Source organism: Pogona vitticeps, chromosome 4, assembly GCF_051106095.1.
Source record: "Pogona vitticeps strain Pit_001003342236 chromosome 4, PviZW2.1, whole genome shotgun sequence".
NCBI lineage: Eukaryota > Metazoa > Chordata > Lepidosauria > Squamata > Agamidae > Pogona > Pogona vitticeps.
Window position 1 is genome coordinate 102,932,601 of NC_135786.1, and position 24,543 is coordinate 102,957,143.

Sequence of the window (24,543 nt, forward strand, 5' to 3'; positions counted from 1 at the left end):
TTGTGGTTTGATTTTTATTACATCTGAAATTGCAATTAGTGCCCACACAGGGGCTGCAGATTGATTCAAGAGTTCACTGTTCATGCTGTGATGTGAGTCATATTCCAGCCCATAGCCCTCCTTCATTCCTTCCTTCCTCTGATCCCGCTTCTGCCCACCCTTCTGGTCCCACCTCAATAATCCTTTTATGGTTTTGTGTGAGAAAATGAAAGCCAGGAAAGTAAGGGGAGGTAGTGATGATTCTCTTATTGACCTGTTCCTATGTTTGATTATGGGGAGGTCAGGAGTACCTATGTATGTGTCTGTGTGTGCATTTCAAAGATTGTTAGAAATTATCCCAGAAAAGAAAACAGTCAAGACTTTGAAATGCATGCCGACGTGCACACACAAAACACTTTGGGATACCCACCCTCCTTCTCCCTATTTGCAAGCTGAGAGCCCTTTGATCTTTCCATCTGAACTTCTGCTAGAAGAAGTTGAATCAGCTTTGTCGTGTAGACAGTAAAATATACTTTGAAATGAATTCACCTTTTTTATAAGTGAAGCAAATCCCTCTGTATTTGACCAAGTAGTCAATTCTGCTGTCTGTTTTTATTCATGTTGCTGCTGCTTGTGGTCATTTTATTTATTTTTATTTTAAACTGAGGTTCATTCACTGTCATGTTGCCTTTATGTTTTGGTTTTGAACATTTCTTCGTTAGCTGCTCATATGGCATCACTTTCCATTATTATAGTGTCATAATGTTTAGCAGAACTGGTCGTTTAATTATAAGCAGTTGAAGACTGCATAGATTATCAAAGCACATGGTGTGAGGATGTAAATTCTTCCTTGTCTTGCCTTACACCTGATAATAAAGAATCACAAACATTATTCCTGCCCTGAAATAAGATGAAGTATTTTGTGGCACTCTCAACAAGAGAAGAGAATGAGAATGACTCTTAGCACAACTCAAGCAAAATTACGAGAACCAGTTTGGTGTAGCGGATAGAGTAGCAGACTAGGACTCAGTAGACCTGGATTCAAATATGGTCTGAGCCATGGAAATTCACTGAGGTGGAGGAGCGGGGTGGCATTGGCAAAGCACTCTTTGGACATTTCATATACTTTGAAAACCCTGTCAAGTCACCATAAGCATGAAGCAACTTGCTGGCATGTAACACATCTTAACAATGTTGCACAAATGATGCAAATAAATGTTTTAATCTAAATTGTGCAAAATGTTTATGGCTGATACTTCATACCAAGCCGTTTTGTGCTTGTTGTATGTGTGCAACCTTGCTTCTCAAAGGAAAAGGATGCTTACTTTGTGCAGACACTCTTTGTGTAAATTACCAAAAACAAAAACAAAAAACCCACCCTAACTCCTTGTCTCACTTTCATCTGGAAGTGAGGAATCTAGAGGGGGTTGAAAATTCTACATCAAGGTGGCTTGCTGGATCAGCACAGCCTAAATCAATACGAACAAAAAGTTTAACGTGTTTTTATTACTATTCCTAGTCTGGCATGGAATAGTTTGATAACAGTGCTTTAAAGTCAAATAAAGATGCAAATGTTGAAAGGGTAAGGATTTTTAAAAATTCCCATCATGATGTAGACATATGTTATAATCTGTTCAATTTTGTCTGGTGTGTTGCTCCAGTACAGCTCAAGTTAGGGGGCAACTTTGTTGCTGTTTAGTCGTTAAATCATGTCTAACTCTTCATGACTCCATGGATCAGAGCACACCAGGCCCTCCCATCTTCCACTGCCTGCCAGAGATTTGACCAAACTCCAGGAGGCAGGGGGCAACTACATGGACAAATAATACAGTTAATGCTCTGGGATTGGGATGGTAGGATTTACATTATTTTCCATTGACTACATGACATACAAGTCAATGAGAACCAGCATGGAATTTTCTTCTCATTCTGTACTTTTTCAATCTTCTAGCTCCCTCCACCCCTAAAATTGAATGCATTCACATGGGTTAATTCGGTTTGATCACTTGAGCCAATGCAATGGGTGACCAGAAGCTTAGGGCTGGCAAAGAAGAGGGTGCCAGTTCCCCTCAACTGTTCTGTTGGTTGGTTGGTTGGTGGCATGGTGCTAGTGCTGGTGTGTTAGATCACCTAGGAATAAAAAAAAGCAAGTGAGAAAGAAATCAGAAGAAATCAACAAACTCTTTTTTTTGCAGCATATTGAAGTAGCTCTCTTGTTGTGGTAGAGCCATCTTAACAAGGTGCTAAGAAGTACAGATTAGCAACTTCCTCTACTATCACTGCTGGCTCCTGTGTGATCTGCTAAACCAGATTCAGGTGGGGAAATCTGACTTGGCCAGATTGGTGACCATAAGACTTTGCACCAGATCACTTCAGGGTTTTTTCCCTGTTGTGTAGTTGTACCATTAGTCATGAAAAAGTATTGTTTAGAGATAGGAACAAATTAAAAAATGAATCACCAAATTCATTCAAAACCCACTAAGTCATAAATTTGTATTTGTACAAATCAGTGCCCCCAATGAATACAAATCAATATATTCTTAGCAATTTTTGATTTGATAATTTGTTTGGCTATAAAGTGCCCCCCATTCACCTGGAGACACCAAAATTTCAGAGAAGCTTCTTCTGACTCTGCTCTACAAACCGTTCACATTTGATGAAGATTGGGTTTTAGATGTTTGAGTTCTACACCTACAAATAGGACACCCCAGGAAAGTCCCCTACAGGAACCTAGAGACACCAAAATTACAGAGAAATGAATACTTACTCTTCTCTACAACCCTTCCAAGTTTGGTGAATATTGGGTTTCCCCAAGCCGGCTGCTAAAGGGCAATTTCTTGAGGGACCCACTTTGTGGGTGTATAATTTAGAAGTCTGAAACCCAATGTGGGGGCACCAATGTTCTCTCCACAGATCACAGCTCCATTGTTGTTACAGCATATTTCAGACTGAGACTTGAATATGTTGCTTTAATACAAGTTGGCATAATACACAACCCACAATTGCAAGTACAGCTCATTGACTTCATAGTAAAACCATTAGCTACAGATGAGGCACTTGTAAACCAATCATAGATTATTCTACAACCTTCTAAATACACCCTAAAAGTTAAGGATATGAAAACTATTTTTAAAATTCCTCATTCTCAGCAGTTTTTCACCTTTCACAATAATGAGACTTCTTGCTGAGATGCCCTCCCTGCACCAACACAATATTTTGGTTTCCCCATTTGTTCTTTTCTAATTTTTCACCGTTTGTTCAAGTAACTGCTAAATTCCGCACATCTCAGTGCTCTTTTCAGGAAATCCTGTGCACAAAAGATGGCAATTTTTGCAGAAATCGTAAAAATTCCACACTTATTTGTGCTTCTTCTTGGTAAGAAATACCATAAAACATGCTCAAAGTGACAAGTTTTATTACACAGACACACACATAGACACACCCCTTGGTGCAAGAAGTGGGAGATTTTTTCCCCTCAATTTCTAACCAAGAGTGAAAGCCTGTATTGTTTGCATCCCTATTCTTAGCACTATTTCGTTCAACACACCTTTTATATTTGTACAAATTTTTGGAAGCTTTTGTTCAGTAATGCTTAAGCAGTTACTTTAGACTACTGATAGTAAACAAGGTGGGGGTGGGATTATCTGAAATCCCAACATCTGTTGCCTTATAGAAGGGAAATTCCCTCCAGTTCAGCTCCTGACTTGAGCCTTCCTCCCAGTAGCGTCAACATCCATTGGGAGTGGAGCCTGTTCCACTATGTATAGGACCACCCTTCATTTTGGAAGAAATGTGGGTGTGACAGAATGAAGGGAGTCCAAGGTGAAATGTGTGTGCTGCAGAAGTCACAGGATCAGCTGTTTGCAGCCACTTGGAGCTGCAGGAGTGCCTGCTAAAAGCTGAAGTTTGTGTGTGTGTGTGTGTGTGTGTGTGTGTGTGTGTGTGTGTGTGTGTGTGTGTGTGTGTGAAAGAGAGAAGTTTACATGTTGCTTAGATCAATACGAGAGTTTTTAAAATACAATATTGAGCTTGAGGACATCATTTATTTATTGGTCAAGATCAAACTCACATCTCTTCTTCCCACAATCCACAGTCCTGATGAAAACCACTTTTGTCTACTCAGTATTAACTGTTCTTAAAGCTTGATGCCACGTTCCTGCAACATTTTAATTGTAACCTCTGTATATACAACTTGCCATGGAACAGCTCCTCCTGTGTTGTTTCTGCTTTTATATATAGATATATGCACTCGTTAAGCTAAATATCTTCATTCTTTTCTCTTGCCAGATGAGTAAAGAGAGACAGAATGGTGAAAAAAATAGCTTGAGATGGTTGGTCCAGCACCTCGGACTTCTTAGGAGGAGCAGAAGAGGCTTGTTGTCAGATCTCCAAGGTACAGTACAAGATTATCTTGTTCAGACATAACATCATTGGAAAATGATCTTTATAAGCTGTTTCTGCCAACTGTATCCAAATGCAGAGATAGGGTGGGGGGTTGGGAGAGAATGGAAGCATCTACACTGAATTTCTTGCCCTTCCCATTAAAAAAACCCATGTATGGCTAAAAGCATTAGTTTATAGTTTAAACTATAAACTAATGCTTTTAGCCATACTGCGCATGGTTTTAGGTATTAACTCTATGTGTTTTTTAACTATAGTTAAACTATAGTTAAAAACACATAGAGTTAATACCTTGTCTATTTTTTGACTAAATGTTATGTTTTGGTTTAAGAAGTGTGTGTTTTTTTAACAGAATGAGGTTTCTAGACATTGTATCTAAATGACAGTATCACTTGTGTAAATCCAACTAAAAAGAATAAAAAGTACTAAAAGCAAAGCTTGAAACATTGCCTGGGTAGAAAGCAAAAACTGTCAAATTATCATTAGCAAAAAGGATTAAAAACTAAAAGGTTATGCTTAATGGATGGACAGTCTCTAGTTAAGTAGTTTCATGTAATTCTCTTTGTCAGTTGAAATGCCACAGGGCACTGAATAAGAGACTAGTATTAACAATAGAAGGAAATCTATACAAAAAACTTTGTGTCCCAGGCAGATTACTCCTTCTAATACACCCCCTGATATCTTCAGCTAAGTGTGTTTTTGTGCTATACACTCTTTGCTATTTCATATTCCTGACAGGATGTTCTGTGTGGGATCAGACATTTCCAAGGCTATCTGCTCTTTTTGTGTACACAAACATATTTAAGGACATTTCCTCTCTAGTCTATCCCCATCCATGGGAGAGAAGATCCAGTAATTTTAAAAAACCCTCACCAAGTGGTCAGACAGACAGACTGGAACTCAAGAATTATAGGTGAAAGGAATAAAATGACAGTCTAAAAGCTGTAATTTCTCTATTTGTGGTGCCATCAGAAGCAGCTGTTAGAGGGAGGTAAATTAAAGATTAGGGCTTCCATGGACAGTCAGTTTAGGAACAGAAAACTACTGAGGAGAACAAATAATTAAATTTTTTTTTGAAAAGTTCAGTAGCCTCCTAACATTTCTCTCCTTTAGTGTTGTTTTTCTTCTCTTCTCTGCTACTCCTAAAGCTATTCCCCCTCCCCACATACTGTATGTATACTTCCTTGATCAGTACTGATACATTTTCAGTGGTTTTGAGCCTCTGAGGGCTGAACTACATGTCACATCAAGTACATAGTGCATAGCCAAGCCTCCCTTTCTTTTCTACTTACACATAAGTGGGACAGCCCCCAACACAGATTGGGACCACTCCACACACTTGTGTTTGTTTGTGTAAATTAATGCTCATTTTTCCTCCCTTACATTAATTGCTCCTTCACATAGTGGCTGCAAAGGGCAGAAGATATTTTGGTCTGCATGCAGATTTTTCTGTTTATCCCCCACATCTACAAAGAGGGGTAGGCTTAAGGATGAAACAGTTGTGAAGGAGCCTCATGACACGGTGGCTAAACTGCTGTACCGCAGTCAAAACTGTGCTCACAACCCAGGGTTCAATCCCAGGTAGCTGGCTCATGCGTGACACAGCCTTCTGTTCTTCTGAGATCAGTAAAATGAGTACCCAACTTGCTGGGGGGGGGGAAGCAATGTGTAGCCTGCATAATTAACTTGTAAACTGCCTAGCGAGTACTTTAAGTGTTGTGGGGCGGTATGTAAGCAGTACACTTTGCTTTGCTTTTAAAGGAAAGGTTTAAACCTCCCCTACCCATGCACGTTGGTTCCAATTCATATTGGAGGCCTGAATACTTAGCTTGTAATTAGAAGATAAGAAAGGGAAGCTCTGGAAATGCTTCCAGGTTCTGCATACTAAATGTTTCACAGTGGCTGAAATCTTGTTGTTTAATGTAGTAAGTCACACTGCAGTAGGTTCATTGAATCAGTAGTGATTTCATCAGTAAAACCTCCATAATCTCCATTGATTCTAATGGGTTTACTGTGGATGTGATTGATTACACTAAAGAAAGTTACAATTAGAGTAGTCTCATTTGAATCAATGGAACCGATGGAGTTGATTCAAAAAATCCCTACTGATTCAGTGTGCCTACTCTAGTTCAACTTACTACATTAAGCAACAGGATTTCAGCCACTATGTACTAAAGCTGTGAAGAGCAGTGATTTTGAAAAGGGAGTTATTATCTTTAAGTCTGCTGAATTGTTTCAAGGATAAGCATGGAGGAGAGCGCACCAGACTGGAGCAATATTGCCCATCAGCAGGATCAGAAGAAAACATGATGAACAGCTCCAGTGCTCCTCCTTCCCCTATTACTAGACCCTCTAATTACTTGAAGAAAAAACACCTTTCACATACAAATTAAAATTATTTGTTCTCTGGAACTCTAAGCATGCATCTCTGAAAAAGAATTCCCTCAAATTCCATTAAGTTACTTTAGAAGATTCAAGACCAGAAGCCACTGGCAATGGTGCGGCTGAAAAATATTGTAAATAAATAAATAAATAAAAATAAATATAAATAAAATTTAATGTGCAGTCAACTTCAATCTCTCTCTCTCTCTCTCTCTCTCTCTCTCACACACACACACACACACACACACACACACAAAACTCTAGCACATGGGACAGAGATTCCCCAACATACATTACCCCTGTGGTGCCCCATCGAATATTTTCTTTTCTGTTATCCCATTTCCTCAAAAATAAGACCTAACCTGAAAATAAGCCCTAGTATGATTTTTCAGGATGCTCGTAATATAAGCCCTACCACAAAAATAAGCCCCAGTTAAGTGAAACTCCTCCCTCCACCCTTGTGCAGCAACCAGAAGAAGAGGACATAACTATATTTGAATAAATGGATATTGTTGTACATGAAAAAAAAAACACACCCAGAAAATAAGCCTTAATGTGTTTTTGGAGCAAAAATTAATATAAGACCCTGTCTTATTTTGGGGGGAAACACAGTAGACTCATTATTGACATTCATGTTGATGTGTGCACTTTGAGTGTTTCATGTATATTGTTGGAAAGCTGAACTAGATCCTTCTGAGAAGCCCCCATCCTCTGGTTTGCTATTGTCACATTGCCAGCTAAAACTCGTTTCAAAAATTGGGGATGTCATTAAGATTTTCATGTTCATAAGACACATTCCACATTGTTGGTGGCTGCTGGACAGGGGTGAGAAAATCTCTGTTTTATTTTCCTTTTCTCAGAATCCCACCAGCATTTTCATCATGTTCGTGTTCTGTGTCAGGTTGTAAGACATTTCCTCTACAGAAATTCATCCATATTTGGATGTACATTTTCCCTAAAGCTTGTGTGGCTAAATGTGTTTACTTGCATTATTTTTAAGTACATATTTTAGTTATACACCTTTATAATTTGGTATGTATATTGTCTTCAATGAAAAGTATCACAATGCTTAACCCAGTTCTTGGTCCCAACTAAAGCAAAGATGTGGTGGTGCTGCAGGTTAAACCGCAGAAGCCTCTGTGTTGCAAGGTCAGAAGACCAGCTGTCATAAGATCGAATCCACGAGACGGAGTGAGCTCCCATCGCTTTGTCCCAGCTTCTGCCAAGCTAGCAGATCGAAAGCATGTATAAATGCGAGTAGATAAATAGGTATCACCTCGGTGGGAGGGTAACGACATTTTGTGTCGAGTCGCACTGGCCACATGACCACGGAAACTGTCTTCATAAAAACATTGGCTCTATGGCTTAGAAATGGGGAAACGCACCCTAGAGTCAGACACGACTGGACTAAATGTCAAGGGGAACCTTTACCTAAAGCACATATGTTGAATTAGATTAGATTAGGCATCCTTCAGTCTCTAAAAAATATGATAATGTGCTCTGTATGGAGGACTTGGAACAGCATCTAGTGTGGCTGAGAAGGCCAATTCAAAAGTGACATCCCTTCCACACTGAAGACAAATACAATCTGTCCCCTATCCAACTCCCAGTTCATACTACTGAGTCTACTAACAGTCAGTGAGTGGGCAGGAGAATCCACTTTGACCAACCTTGTATCAGTGTAACATATAGTTTGGCTCTTAGGATGCTTTATAACAATACCTTCTCCATGACACCATTAAGTGATGGCTTCCTAACTTTTGCAATGCTCTTTCTTTTCTTTTGTCTTGGGTTGAAATACCTCTCCTAAGACACTGAGAGCTATAAAGGAAAATATGCTGGCATGTTCAGTCCCACCTTTTTGCCTTTGGCCATGCCAACTACCGGGATGTGGCTCCTGATAATTTCTCAGAAATTGAATTTCGCCTTGGACTAAGAGATGTCAGCTTGCCTAAGGCTGCCTACTGAGTTCATAGTCTAGGTGAGATTTGAACAGGGGATTTTTCTGGTTTCTTGTTCACACACTTCGTCATTGTGCCACTCCTTTACTTTCCAAAAGAAGTGAATATTTGGCTTCATGATGGCATCTGTGTTATCTCTATAGCATTCTCTGTTGGGACCTTTATGAAACATTTTGAAAAATGCTTCACAAAGCAGGAAGACTGAAATAGAAAGCAAAAAAAAAAAAAAAATCATTCAGGGGTGGAGTGGGAAACTAGTGGTTTAATTACCCCCTTTACATGTTGGCTGTTTCTACACAAATGGCTCCTTTTATGCTGAACAATGCTTAACACACTTGCTGACAAGCAATTGCTTTCTCTCTGTTTAGTCAACTAGACATCCAAATAAAAGAAGTTTAGAAAGAAGAGGGGGTGGGTTTTCTTTCCCTTGCAGTGAGGATAAACAAACTGCTACATTATTTGATTCTTGACCTGTGCTTGAACAACACCTGAGTCCCAAATATCTCTAAAATATGTTTTATGCTATTTGCACCCACATCCTTGTCACATATTATCCCAGGGGGAGAAAGGGAGTACTCATGATTAGACCTTTTATGTTTTCTTTTATATAGAATCCTCAGTTGCGGCTTTCTTAAAGGCTCCGTGCTCCGTCTTTAGAAATGGGAATTTCTGGAAAGAAATGTTTTCAGATCCCTCTGCATGATACCCTCTATGCATTCTTTCAAAGTGAAAAAGAGAGAGCCCTCCACCCTGATTAGGCCTTTTCACACTGCTGAGATTTAAGCTCTGGCCCCATTTATTATTATTATACATAAATATAAAACCGACTATGGACTAGACACTGATATGTGGGCATGTATCATGAATACACATCATACCATCTGTCTGTTCCATTTGTCTGTTCGGTTCTGCAGTCAAAACAAATCCGTCATCCCAGATTTGCTAATAGTAGGTTGCCTAGGAGCCAGCATTACAACATTGTTTTCAATTTTTTGAGAGTTTTGTGTGTGTGTGTGTGTGTTTGGGTGTGTGTGTGTGTGTGTGTGTGTGTGTGTGTGTGTGTGTGTGTGTGTGTGTGTGTGTGTGTGTGTTTGCTGGTGCTGGTCGTTGCTGTCTTTTATGATATTGCTTGGCTCCTTAGTTATGTCCCCCCCCCGAAATATCTCAGAAGTCTTTTGAAAACTTTTCACTATTCAAACCCAGTTCCCCAAAAGATAGAATTCCATCCAAGTTAGAGGAGGCAAATAGAAGAGTAGTGATTTAAAGAGACTCATTCTGTCTTGTGCTAGTGATGAGGCAATGAGAATGGTATTTTTCTAATGTTTCATTCGCAGTATAAAGGGCTGCTCTAAACTGTGCAGGTTCTGTCTCAAACAGACATAAATATTTTGCATAAAAATCTTACTGCAAATAACTTACCTCTATAAATTTCACATGCAGGCTGATGATAGATGAAGATTTTAAGAAGATGCATTAATGGTATTTAGTACAGGGACCTGAAAATTAGATAGCATATTTAAATACCTTGGTCATATTCAAATGTCTGTTTGCACCCGAGTTTCAATCTTAACAAAATGCCATTCTCAAAATATAGATTGAAAATGGCTGCACTGGCATTCTTAACATCTCCTTCCTCTCCTCCTCTTCTCTGTCTCCATCACCCTACCCCATACATAAATGTGGTCCCACCATACAGGTGTACAATCTTATAAGAAGATGATATTAAATTTCAGTCATTTTTTAAAGTTTCTGTGGTTGAGAAGGTGGTGTCAAAATGTCTATCCATGTTACATAACTGCCCATCTGTTAATTGTTTAATTTGATTAAAAGTTAATTTAATTTGGTTTAATGGAGAGTAGCCTTTACAACATCCTATACAGTGGTGCCTCGCAAGATGAATTTAATTTGTTCCGCAGTGTTGTCTTGTGAAAAATTTGGCTTGCGAAACGTGTTTTCCCATAAGAATGCATTAAAATCTAATTAATGATTTCATATGGGCAAAAAAAGTCAGAATAAAGTCAAATTTGGTTTACAAAGGGTTTATTAAGTGCTCTTTAAAGCCATACATATTGTGCAGATGATTTTAAAAAATTCAGTCACAAAACGTTAACTTTTTAAACATCATAGGAAAACATTTTAAAATCAGCAAACATGAGGCAGGAACAAAAAACGGAAAACATTCATCTTGCGAAGCACGGCCATAGGAACATTTGTCTTGCGAGTCCTCAACCCCATTGCCAAAACCATTTGTCTTGCGAGTTTTTTGTCCTGGGAGGCATTTGTCTTGCGAGGCATCACTGTACAGTACATTCATTCAGTACTGTTATGAATGCTGTGAATGCTGCAGCTGGCCATGTGCACCGTTATCTAGAAGTAAGGCTGACAGTTGCATAAATGTGGATAGCATCTGAATCTGAGTGTCCATTGATCCACAACTTCTTGGACCAACATATTTCATGGGTTAAACATGTATTGTATGAAGAAATGCTTTCTACTTATCCCCATGAGTCATATGGCTCTACTTTACTTTATGTAAAGTTAACAAATTTAAAATTGTACCAAATATTGCACAATATTGAACCATATTTTGATAACAACCTCTAAAATTGTTGAAGTCTTTGCTGTTATTTGTGTATCTTCAACTGTTCGAGAAACGTTACATACAAACCTGAGGAATTCCCTGGAATAGAAACCAGTAATTTCCTGTGACAGAAACCAGGTTTCATCAATAGTGCTGCCCATATTGACTTTCTACTCTCTTACCTCGCTCTCTTCTGCCATCCAGATCTCGTTGCTATATAACTAACTGTGTAATGAATATCCAGAATTTTTCTCATCCTCAACAAAAACAAAATGTATCATGATGCATTGAAGCACTCGGTCAAAAAATGATTAAGTACTGTAAGTTTTCTTCCCCACCCCACCCCCATAAGAGTGAAAAGATCATCAGGTTTTTCCTGCATCTGCAGCTGCCTGGGGGATGGGCTGCACAAAAATCTTCTCATTTTATACAAAGGATGGGTTGAAATTATTATTAATGCAAATACAGGGTTCTTGCACCCAAAAATCTCCATGCTGTTTTTCACAGAAAAAAGTCTTAAAATGCACTAAAAGTCTTATGAGCTAACTGAAGAAGGGAAAAAAAACCTTTGAATTGTTTTGCTCTCACCTGCTGGACTATACTTGTAACTCCTCCCCAACATTTTCTGAAATACGATGAACTCCAAAGGAAATTCATCAAACAAGGGGGTTGCAATTAAAACTGTGAGCATGATTCAGTGCAAGCAAATGTAAAACAATATATATTGGGACAAAAATCATAACTTCACACATGCATTGGTGGGGTCCAACTCTGAGCTGGCACTGATTGGGCAGTAAATGCTTCTTGGGGTGCATCAACCCAGTGGGTGGCTGCTGTGAAAAGGCAAAATTTATGTTGGAGAAGCAATAGAAAAGTGACCCAAAAGAAAACTATTAGTATTACAATACATTATGTGCCTGGGCCTATTTGGAATCTTGTTCTGCTGATTGCATCTCTGAAAGGATATTGTGAAAGTGAGAAAAGAGGTGGAAAAGGGTAACAAACAGAATGAGGGGGCTGCTGCAACTCCTCAGCAAAGACACATTATTGCACTGCATAAGACAGAGGCAAGAAGGGGGCACCTTATTATGGATGGTGTTGGGAAAATGTACAAGTGGAAGGTTTTTTTTCTTTGCCATAATAGCAGGACCTAGTAGCTGAATGTTGGTAGACAGATTGATAGGTAAAATTCATACCACACATAAGTAAACTATGAATTTTACTCCCACAAGGTGGAAATCATTTAGGATGGCTTTAAAAAGGGAACTAGCAAAAATAATGGAGGATACAGCTATCAGAGAACATTAGTCTTGATGGTCCTATGTCATCTCCAGTATCAGAGGTAGTGAGCCTCTCTGTACCAGCAACGGAATATGAATATCCTAGCTGACCACTTTACTAAATAGAACTATGGTATGATGTAGTTCAGCTCTTGTATGTTCATACAGTATGTTTTTGCATAGGAAGTAAAACATTTTATAGTAATCTGTCTAGCATAAGTTTAATATTTATGAAATAGCTCCATATCTCACCACATTTATTTTTAATAAGCACTTAAGAACTATTTTTATTTGTGTTGTACAAATGTAACAAACATACTTCCATGTGATTGTCACCAGTTCTTTTGCATTCATTAAGTTCTGTTCAGCTTCTGTAATGAATCGGAGATTTCTAGATGTGACAGTAATAGCAAAATTAAGGGTGGAAAGAGCTGATAAGCTAGCATTTAGTGAAAGGAATCAAAAGTATACAAAACTGATACACACCCTGAGCAAGATCCAGTCAGTTTGAAGTACTTTAAGTCCTGTTGATTTCCTTTGAAGAAATCTGAGTATGTGCTTCTGATTGAAATCAATGGAACCGAGAGAGCATAACTTACAGGAGATTTGACAGTCTTCCTTCATCCACTAAGTTTGCATAACAATAACAGCGAAGCAACCATTGTATTAAGCATTTCTGTTATTTCATTAAAACATTCAATTTGACTCACTGACTACATCAGATTTTTAAAGGGATCATCAGAAGTTGTGGAATGAAATATAGAACACTGTCCCAATTATGTGCAGGTCTGTGTGGATGCAGCAGGAATAATTTCAACCAAGACATAAGAACATTATTTTCAAAGAGCACTGCTTCTCTAAAGTATGTACTAATTATTCCATAATGCCTCTTTCAGATACTTGAAAATCTTAAAAATAAAATTTCTTAAACTATCTAATTCATTTGCTTTGATAGCAGATGTTACATGGTTCCCCGTCCCAAATTTTGAACTGTTATATAGTAATTGTTTAAATGCCATTTCCTGCAGTAAGCCATATACCTTTTCTTCAACATCATATGAAATACTATTTGTTTTTTCTAGCCAAAAGCAAATGCATAATAATAGGAGCCATTGGAGCAGATGGACAAAAGTAGTTAGCAATCACTGACAGTCAGAATTATAGGTACACCATGTTGATCCAAAATATAAATAGATGATATTCTCATTCTCTCTCTCTCTCTCTCTCTCTCTCTCTCTCTCTCTCTCTCTCTCTCTCAGTATAAAGAAAGAAACTCGGATTTCTTGACCAATAATCTTTTTCTTTAAAAGAGAGAGAGAGAGAGAGAAGGAGACCCAGTCTTAGATATTATTATACACTCAGAAGAAGATATATAGTGGCATTTGAGTTACAGTGCTGTCTCAGTATCAAGAAGACTCAAGGATTGTTCAAAGGGTGCAGAAATCTCTATAAGCAGAGATTATGGTTTAGAGTGAAGTATTATATAACAATATAATTACAGTGGTGCCTCGCATCACAATGTTAATTCGTTCCAGCGAAATCGCTGTACGACAAAAACATCGTAAAGCGATTTTTAAAAGCCCATAGAAACGCATTAAAACCCGATTAATGCATTCCTATGGGCTTGAAACTCACCGTCCAGCGAAGATCCTCCATAGCATGACCATTTTTGCTGCCTCTGCAGCGAGGAATCCATCCCAGAAAACAGCGGGCGACCATTTTTTTACCCGGTGGCCATTTTGAAACCGCTGATCAGCTGTGCAAAAATCTTCATTTTGCGATAATCGGTTAGCGAAGCAGGTAACCGATCATCGCAAAACCGAAAAAACCCATCATTAAACGAAGTGCTCGTCTTGCGAGGCACCACTGTATGGTGCTGGAGGAGACTTTTGAAAGTCCCCTGGACTGCAAAGAGAACAAACCTATCCTTTCTGAAGGAAATCAACCCTGAGTGCTCACTGGAAGGATAGATCCTGAAGCTGAGGCTCCAATACTTTGGTCATCTCATGAGAAGAGAAGACTCCCTGGAAAAGATCCTGATGTTGGGAAAGTGTGAGGGCAAGAGGAGAAGGGGACGACAGAGGACAAGCTGGTTGGACGGTGTCATTAAAGCTAGCAACATGAATTTGACCCAACTCCAGGAGGCAGTGGAAGCCAAGGAGGGCCTGGTGTGCTCTGGTCCATGGGGTCATAAACAGATGAACATGACTTAAGGACTAAACAACAACAATTTGTATAACACATCCTTCTAATTACATGTAACAGAGATGATATATTTGTTTTTTAATATAAATTTGTAGCCGTTTTGGTTTAAAAGAAATATTTGATTGCAAATAAATTTCTTAGTTGAAAAGAAATTATGAACATACATGCATAGGTCCTATTCCTCTGTTTCCATACTCAGTTTGCGCTTCAGTTTTTTGAGTGATCAAAGATGGTTCCAGCCATTTTAGAAACAGCTCAGACCAAAATATGCCAGGAATCTGCAAAGAACTGGCTACATTTTGCAGTATATTAATTGTTAATATCTCAGTTTGATGTTTAATGAAAGTATTACATCCTCCATCACTGCAGTTAGCTCTGGAATCCTCATAACTTCTGCGGGGCGCTATCCTGTAGGAATAAAAAGGTATTGGGATGACATAACATCTTCCCCTGAAAAATCTGGAGCCTGTATGTAGGCTGTGCTGACCACTGAGTCAGTTTGCTGCATTTAACTCTTGTTTATCACTATATGTTGAAGAGAAGTTGGAAAGGTTTTATAACCTTTAGATGGACACCAAGGACTCATGCAACTCAGTCTACTTAGTGAAAACAGCCAGTCATATAACCTGAGGTTTGCCCATCTTTGTAGGAAGATAGGCTAAGGAAGTAGTAGAACATTTAATGAGTATTTGAAGCTGCTTTATCCTAAAGTGGTCCAGTACTGTTCATCTTGACTAGCCAACTCACTTCCCTTTCCAGCTACTGGGACTGTTAAAAGAGCACCCGATAACCTAGATTGAATATGTGACATCATCCATCGAAAGCATGTGCTTCATTGCTGAACTGTGCCACCACATCTTCCACTTAAATAGAATGTATTCTTTGCCCATTTTTGGGCAGCACTTAGTAATATATTACACTGCTCTAATGTGATTAGTTAAAATCCACTGCTTCTCCCTAAATCCCTGTGAAGCCTTCAGCGTTTCAAGCATTCTAGTGGATGTTAAGACAATGGGAAATGTGACTAAGAATTTCTGGGAAAGTAATTATGATTTTTTAAAAAAGATGGTATTCTACAGCAGTAGTCCTCTGGAGGTTTTCCATTTACAGTGGACCCTTGACTTATAGACGGCTTGACTTACAGACTTTTTGAGTTACAGACTTCTCTGGCCGCAAAATTTAGGTTTGACTTGCAGACTGAGATTTGACTTACAGACCAGAAAAAACCCAAAATGGAACAAAAACGGCCTGTTACGGGATTAATCGGTTTTCAATGCACTGTAGGTCAATGGAGACTTGACTTACAGACTTTTTGACTTGAGAACCGCCTTCCAATACGGATTAAGTTCTCAAGTCAAGACCCCACTGTAGTTTCTGAAACTGTAAGGATTCTACTGGTTGTCCTACAATAGCCCCTCGGGGGGGGGGCTCTGAGAATTGGGGGATTTTTCTATAGGGAGAAAATGAATCCCAACTGAAACCCATAGGTCCAGCATTCTAGACAACAACCGAACTGTTAGTATTCATCACCTTTCACACAGGATGGGAAAATTTAAAGGAAATGAAACCACAGCATCCACCAGGGAAAGACTGAACCACATACGTGTAGCAGTAAATCTCAAGAATGGAACTCATTAAGTGTACAACAGAAAGCTACCCCTAGCACAGGAGACCATGGAAAACAATTTATAAGGAACCTTTTGGCTACATTTTATGATAGTAAAATATCCTTGCATTAGTGCCCCTTTATAATAGGATGGGGAAAAAGTGCCCCTCAAGATTGCAGCTGGGCTGCAATTCCCATCACCCTTGCTGTTCTCCTTTGGAGTGCAGTGAGTCTCAGTTCAGCAATATGTGGAGGGCCAACAGTGCCCTTTCTTGTTATACCAACTGAAGGTACTGATTGAGGTGGTTCCTGCTCATAGCTTCTACCTGCATGCTGGTTATTGCTTGATGTGCACTAATGCAAGCCCAAGTTCAGGTGGAAGGTTTTTTTATCTGAAAAGGTTTTCCAGTGGAGTTGCGATAACTACAGAGCTCTCTTCCTAAGTAATTCGAATGGCATTGCATAAATTTACCCAACGTACATAGGCAACCACTTCCTATAATCACCTGACTCAAACAGTTGCATTTAAGGCAAACTCATTGTAGAGCAGATGTTTGAATGGAGCATCCATTACCAAAGTTAAAAGGAATCTGGCTGTTGTATTTTCCATATACTTTAACCATATGCTACGTTACTGTCATTGATGGGCAAGTTAGGGCTACAGCTAAATCTAACAGTATGGAAACATGAGATCCAAAGACAGATCAGGTTCTTGCACTGTTAACTTTACAACACGGGCTTTAAGAAAAAAAAAAGAATGACTGCTCTGCATTACTGCTACACTGACTAGAATGATTTGGATACATTAGGAATCTGAGAAGAAACCATCTTAAAAAGCTGAGATGTGTATGAGAGGAACTTGAGTAAGAGTTAATCAAGTCATCCAACCATGACCTATTTCTGTCCTAAAATAATATAAAGTCTGACAACAGAAAAGACATCGAGGGCTAGATCTGCCATTGCAATCTCCATTCACTCCGTTGAATTTCAGCATTACTTAAATCTTTGCTTATTGCATAAGCTTTTTCCTACGTGCTCCCATACTTTGTGGCAATTAAATGAAGCTTGGAAAGACACGGGATTTTTTAACCTCAATTTGTTGGTTTTCGACAACTTTAAAAGTTTTACGTCAAGCATTTTCATGGGGGGGGGAACCTATTTACACTACATTGCATACATTGGTGCCTTACCCTATGTTTTGTGGATGATTGTTTGCATGTGTTATTGAATATGGACTGTGACACTAAAACATAAAATGAAAACCAACCTTTCTTATTTGATGGTTGTTTCCTCACAATACTCTGCTCAGAGATCCCTCTCAAGATCCCTCAAGTCCAAGGAATCTGAAAGTGAAGAGAGCATTTTAGGAAAATGGAAACACAGGAAACTGACATGGAAACAAATCTGTTAGAGGACGGGTCAGATACTTGACCCATTACTGCTCCCAACAAGAAGTTCCATGTCACATTACCCTCTCAATTTGCATAAAGTTACATAGGAATCTGCTTTATGTGAAATTATACTATTTGCTTAAGATCAAATTCATTCAATGGAGTGAAGTCCCATCGCTTGTCCCAGCTCCTGCCAACTGAGCAGTTCGAAAGTATGCAAATGCGAGAAGTTAAATAGGTACCACCACAGTGGGAAGGTAATAGTGTTCCGTCTCTACTTGCACTGGCCACGTGACCACAGAAATTGTATTCAGACAAGACGCTGGCTCTACGGCTTGGAAACAGGGATGAGCACCACCCCCAAGAGTCAGACATGACTGGACTAAATGTCAGGCGGAACCTTTACCTTTATACTATTGGCTTATATAACCTGTTGTTGTTATTTAGTCATTAAGTCGTGTCCGACTCTATGTGATCCAATGGACCAGAGCACGCCAGGCCCTCCTGTCTTCCACTACCTCCTGGAGTTTGGTCAAATTCATGTTGGTAGCTTCAATGACACTGTCCAACCATCTTGTCCTCTGTTGTCCACTTCTCCTCTTGCCTTCACACTTTCCCAACATCAGGATCTTTTCCAGGGAGTCTTCTCTTCTCATGAGATGGCCAAAGTATTGGAGCTTCAGCTTCAGGATCTGTACTTCCAGTGAGCAGTCAGGGTTGATTTCCTTCAGAATGGATAACTTTGATTTCCTTGCAGTCCAGGGGACTCTCAGGAGTCTCCTCCAGCACCACAATTCAAAAGCATCAATTCTTTGGATGCCTTCTTTATGGTCCAGCTCTCACTTCCATACATTGCTACTGGAAAAACCATAGCTTTGACTATACTGACTTTTGTCGGAAAGGTGATGTCTCTGCTTTTTAAGATGCTGTCGAGGTTTGTCATCGCTTTCCTTCCAGGAAGCAGGCATCTTTTGATTTCTTGGCTGCTGTCTCCATCTGCAGTGATCATGGAGCCCAAGAAAGTAAAATCTGTCACTGCCTCCATATCCTCCCCTTCTATACTGTATAACAGGAGGTGATGGAACCAGTGGTGATTATTTTAGTTTTTTTGATGTTGAGCTTCAGATCATTTTTTGCGCTACCCTCTTTCACCCTCATTAAGAGGTTCTTTAATTCCTCCTCACTTTCTGCCATCAGAGTGGTATCATCTGTATATCTGAGATTGTTGATATTTCTTTCGGCAATCTCAATTCTGGCTTGGGATTCATCCAGTCCTGCTTTTCGCATGATGTATTCTGCATATAAGTTAAATAAGCAGGGAGACAATATACAGCCTTGTCGTACTCCTTTCCTAATTTTGAACCAATCAGTTGTTCCATATCCAGTTGTAACTGTTGCTTCCTTCCCAAATATAGATTTTTCAGGAGATAGATAAGGTGGTCAGGCACTCCCATTTCTTTAAGAACTTGCCATAGTTTGCTGTGGTCCACACAGTCAAAGGCTTTTGTGTAATCAATAAAGCAGAAGTACATGTTTTTCTGGAACTCTCTGGCTTTCTCCATAATCCAGCGCATGTTAGCAATTTGGTCTCGAGTTCCTCTGCCCCTTCGAAATCCAGCTTGTACTTCTGGGAGTTCTCGGTCCACATACCACTGAAGCCTACCTTGGAGGATTTTGAGCATAACCTTGCTAGTGTGTGAAATGCGTGCAATTGTACAGTAGTTGGAGCTTCTTTGGGATTGTGATGTAGACTGATTTTTTTCTAATCCTCTGGCCACTGCTGACTTTTTGCTGGCATATTGAGTGTAGCACGTTAATAGCGTCATAATTTAAGATTTTAAATAGTTCTACTGGTATGCCATCACCTCCACTGGCTTTTTTGTTAGCCATGCTTTCTAAGGCCCACTTGACTTCACCCTCCAGGATGTCTGGCTCAAGGTCAGCAACCACAATATCTGGGTGTGTGCAGGACATCCAGATCTTTCTGGTATAATTCCTCTGTGTATTCTTGCCACCTCTTCATGATGTCTTCTGCTTCTGTTAGGTCCCTACCATTTTTGTGCTTTATCATATCCATCTTTGCACAAAAGGTTCCTTTAATACCTCCAATTTTCTTGAACAGATCTCTGGTTTTTCCCTTTCTGTTATTTTCCTCTATTTTTTTGCATTGTTCATTTAAGACTGCCCTTTGTCTCTCCTTGCTATTCTTTGGAAGGCAGCATTCAATTTTCCGTAACTGTCCCTATCTCCCTTGCATTTTGTTTCCCTTCTCTTCTCTGCTATTTGTAAGCCCTCATTGGACAGCCACTTTGCTTTCTTGCATTTCCTTTTCTTTGGGATGGTTTTTGTTGCTGCCTCCTGTACAATATTACGGGCCTCCATCCATAGTTCTTCAGGCACTCTGTCCACCAAATCGAGTTCCTTAAATCTGTTCTTCATTTCCACTATGTATTCATAAGGGATTTGGTTTAGATTACTCCTGACTAGCCCAGTGATTTTTCTTACTTTCTTCAGTTTAAGCTTGAATTTTGCTATGAGAAGCTGATGATGAGAGCCACAATAAGCTCCAGGTCTTGTTTTTGCTGACTATATAGAGCTTCTCCATCTTTGGCTGCAGAGAATATAATAAATCTAATTTCGGTATTGCCCATCTGGTGATGTTCATGTTTAGAATTGTCTCTTGTGTTGTTGGAAAAGAGTGTTTGTGATGACCAGCTTGTTCTCTTGAAAAAATTCTATTTGCCATTGCGCTGCTTCATTTTGAACTGCAAGGCCAAACTTCCCTGTTGTTCCTTTTATCTCTTGACTCCCTACTTTAGCATTCCCGTCCTCTATAATGAGAAGAACATCTTTCTTTGGTGTCAGTTTTAGAACGTGTTGTAAATCTTCATAGAATTGGTCAGTTTAAGCCTCTTCAGCATCGGTGGTAGGTGCATAAACTTGGATTACTGTGATGTTGAAAGGTCTGTCTTGGATTTGTATTGAAATCATTCTATCATTTTTGAGATTGTATCCCAGTACAGCTTTTCCCACTCTTTTGTTGACTATGAGGGCTACTCCATTTCTTCTATGAGATTCTTGCCTACAGTAGTAGAAACGGTAATCGTCTGAATTGAATTTGCCCATTCCCATCCATTTTAGTTCACTGACGTCCCGGATGTCAATGTTTATTCTTGCCATCTCCTGTTTGACCACATCCAGCTTCCCAAGGTTCATAGATCTTACATTCCAGGTTCCTATGCAGTATTTTTCCTTGCAGCATCGGGCTTTCCTTTCACTTCCAGGCGTGTCCATAGCTGAGTGTCCTTTCGGCTTTGGCCCAACCACTTCATTAGCTCTGGAGGTACTTGTCCTTGTCCTCTGCTCTTCCTCAGTAGCATGTTGGATGCCTTCCAACCTGAGGGTCTCATCTTCTAGCATCATATCTTTTAGCCTTTTATTTCTGTCCATGGAGTTTTCTTGGCAAAAGTACTGGAGTGGCTTGCCAGTTCCTACTCCAGGTGGATCACGTTTAGTCAGAACTCTCCACTATGACCTGTCTGTCGTGGGTGTCCCTGCACAGCAAAGCCCATAGTTTCTCTGAATTACCCAAGTCCCTTTGCCACAACAAGGCAGCAATCCATGAAGGATTATATAACCTAGTATTGTTTTATCTGATTAGTAGTGCTTGTCTATAACAGAGGTGGCTTGTATACTAGAAGGTAGTCTTCACCCTAAATTTCAGGGGTTACCCCTGGTCTGATCACAAAGCATGTATGGTTTAGGACAGTGGTTCCCAAACTTGACTCCCCAGATGTACTTAGACTACAACTCCCAGAAATCCTGGCCAGCACAGCTAGTGAAGAAGGCTTCTGGGACTTTTAGTCCAAGAACATCTGGGGACCAAAGGCTGTGAACCACATGTCTAGGATATCATTCAGTGGCCTTTCCTGCCTTGTGCCCAAAGAATAGGTGATCTGTATCCCTCCAGATATTGGTCTGCAGATCTCATCAGCTTTAGCTAACATAGTCAATGGCAAGAGATGCTGGAAGTTGCAGTATAAGAGCATCTGGAAGGCCTTTGTTCTACATCACTATATGTCTTTTACTACTGAGCAATTAAGTCTCTCCCCACCCCCCCTCCCAGTTTATGTGTATTAGTCCAAAATGCAATTTCTTTTCATCTTCAGGGATATTTATGACCTTTTATCTTTGTGAATTCATGTGCTAGATTACCTAATGCATACCTCTTGAACTAATGGAACTTAGATATCCCAGAAATTTTGTAGTTCTTTCCAAGTTGTGGTGGACTAACATATTACAATGCACAGTTAAGTATGTTTTTCAAATATTTAGCTGTCTCATGATAAAATATGTTTATAATATGCAATTGAAATGTATACATTGCTGGGGAGAATAAATAGCATAGATTATTGGAGAAATAATATAGAATTGTTTGGTTAAAAGTCATAAAAGTGAAATGGACTAAAAGTAGATCATCTTACATTTCCATAATCTTGTGTCAAAACTTTGGCAAGGGCAGAGAAGCAACATAGAATCATTTGCTTACAATTATAGTGGTTACTCATTTAGTATCATTTCTAGGTCTGCCCTCACACATAGTGATAGGAGACTCAAAAACAGATAGTTGTCGTGGTTGTTGTTTTTTCCCCATAATATAGGAATGATTGAAACAAGTGCACCCTTATAGAATAAGAGGCACACAATTTTCACAAGTATAGAAAGAATCTGGCCCAATGTAGAATCTGTGGTAGCTAACCTGTGGTAGCTCACTGAGTGCCTTCCACATATTGGTCTACAGTGCTCCCAAAACTCCAGTCAGTTACCTGAGAGGCTTCCAGTTCAACACGTATAAAGGCTGGACTACTGACATGCATTGCAGCTGTGTCCACATCAGTGCAGTGAAATGTGGAGTGTTTGACAACATCATCTGATAATGTAATTATATCCCTTCCTTCCTGAAATTATACAGCTATTCCACATAGCAGACTGACATCTGGAAAACTTACTGTGTAAGTAGCAGCTGTTGTTCCTGTGCTAAATCAGGAAGGTGACTGGATTTCCCCCCTGGTTTTGTTAGAAACCATTTGTGTAACTTAAGAGATACTGTATAAATATTAGCTATTTTCATCCATGGAAAAAAGGAATAGTTCTGAATGAGTGATCACCTTACTCCTCCTTGCACTACACACATTTTTGTAAAATGTTGCATTGTTTTTAAAAAAATCTATTCTTCTTTTAAATTTCTTTAAATTTATTTTTTATTATATTATTTTTATTTTATCTATTATTGTTAGCCGCCCAGAGTAGATTTCGGTCTAGATGGGAGGGGTATAAATTTAATAAATTAATTAATAAAATAACATCAATTGGCTAAGTCTCTTAATTTTAGTAATCTTCAGATTTAACATGGTGGTGCAGCGGTCCAGAATTCAAGAAGGAGACAGTTAAACAAAAACTCTCATACTCTGATGGCCAAAACCTGATAGTGAATTCAGTACAAAGAAGGAAGGTATACTGATTTTCTTGTGAAGCAGAATGAATTTAGGGCAGATATTTGTCTAACTGCCGTACAAATAGGTGACTTATAGTCGTGACTTATAGTTCATCTTACATTTGCTTAGTCAGAAAGAAGTCCCAGTGAGTTAAATGAGGTTTACTTGACTATGTAGGACTGCAACTACAAAAAATATATTGGAAGAAAGATACTACATTTGCGGATAGGTAATTGGAGCCATTGCAAGAATGCATCACATTGCATATTGTCACCATCACCACACCCACGGCCATATTTATTTTTTTATAATATTAAGACATGGTCCATTTTTACATATGTGCCCAAAAAGTGTGACTACGATACCATCATGCCATCTCGGAACAAGAGTAAACATCTCATGTTGTTCAAATTTATGAAAGGACGAAGTGTTCACCCACATATTGGGAAAATAAAATCAGATTCAGATTTCAAAATGGGATAACCCTGAAATCAATGGACGTACTATTTCTGGGGAAATGTGTTCCCCCAGAATGTCTCATTTGAAGATATACAGATGTGTGGATTTCCACTACAATATTCATTTGTTCCCTAAAGCACAGCCAAAGTCTTTCTTTTGACTGACGTACCAGCCCAGCTTCCCACTGTGTTCTTTTATTCTACACTGAATTGCAAGGCTTAGGGCCAGAGCTCATGAAAGCAGCCTCCACCTGGAGGCCACTTTAAATTACCCCCTGTGGTGGCTGTCTCTGCACAGCAAGCCGTTTGTATGCGGTGGATCGCTATGTCAAATTAGGGAGAAATTCCCTCCACACCACGGTAAACTTAAGAACTCTCAAGAAAATGTAAAGCAGCCTGCCTGCAGTATGGGCTCCATGCACCAATATTTAGTCATTTCAGATAATGCTGTGCCCAAGTCCTAAGTCAGAAGCTCTAACATTCTTTTTCAAGCAATTATCATTATGTAAACAGACATCATCTCTATCCATATATACCCTATATAAATACATCAGTCTGTGCTTGCATGGGGAGTACCAAGTGTGTGGATTTCAGGGCTTTTGTTTGGATGTCGGAGGCACTAATTTTTCTGCTTCTTAACGTGGTAGATGCCTCTCAGAAACTTACAAGCTGGCCATTAAAACAATACTGCTCTCTTCCTCCTGTCTGCTCTGCCAGAAGGAACTCTATAGGAACAATTATCAATGTCACTCTTTTTATTGAAGTTCCCTGAATCTTTCGCTCTGCCAAATATCCTTCATATGC

The 24,543-nt window shown here is 39.3% G+C and overlaps 1 long non-coding RNA gene across 8 annotated transcripts in view; it reads left to right on the forward strand.

Moving 5' to 3' along the window:
* LOC110074485 (uncharacterized) overlaps positions 1 to 24,543 on the forward strand; it is a 134,277-nt gene that overhangs the window by 63,463 nt on the left and 46,271 nt on the right. For all 8 annotated transcript variants that reach the window (XR_013544546.1, XR_013544548.1, XR_013544549.1 and 5 more), the window contains exon 2: positions 4,267 to 4,372. This is a non-coding gene — a long non-coding RNA (uncharacterized LOC110074485). The remainder of the gene's footprint in view (positions 1 to 4,266; positions 4,373 to 24,543) is intronic.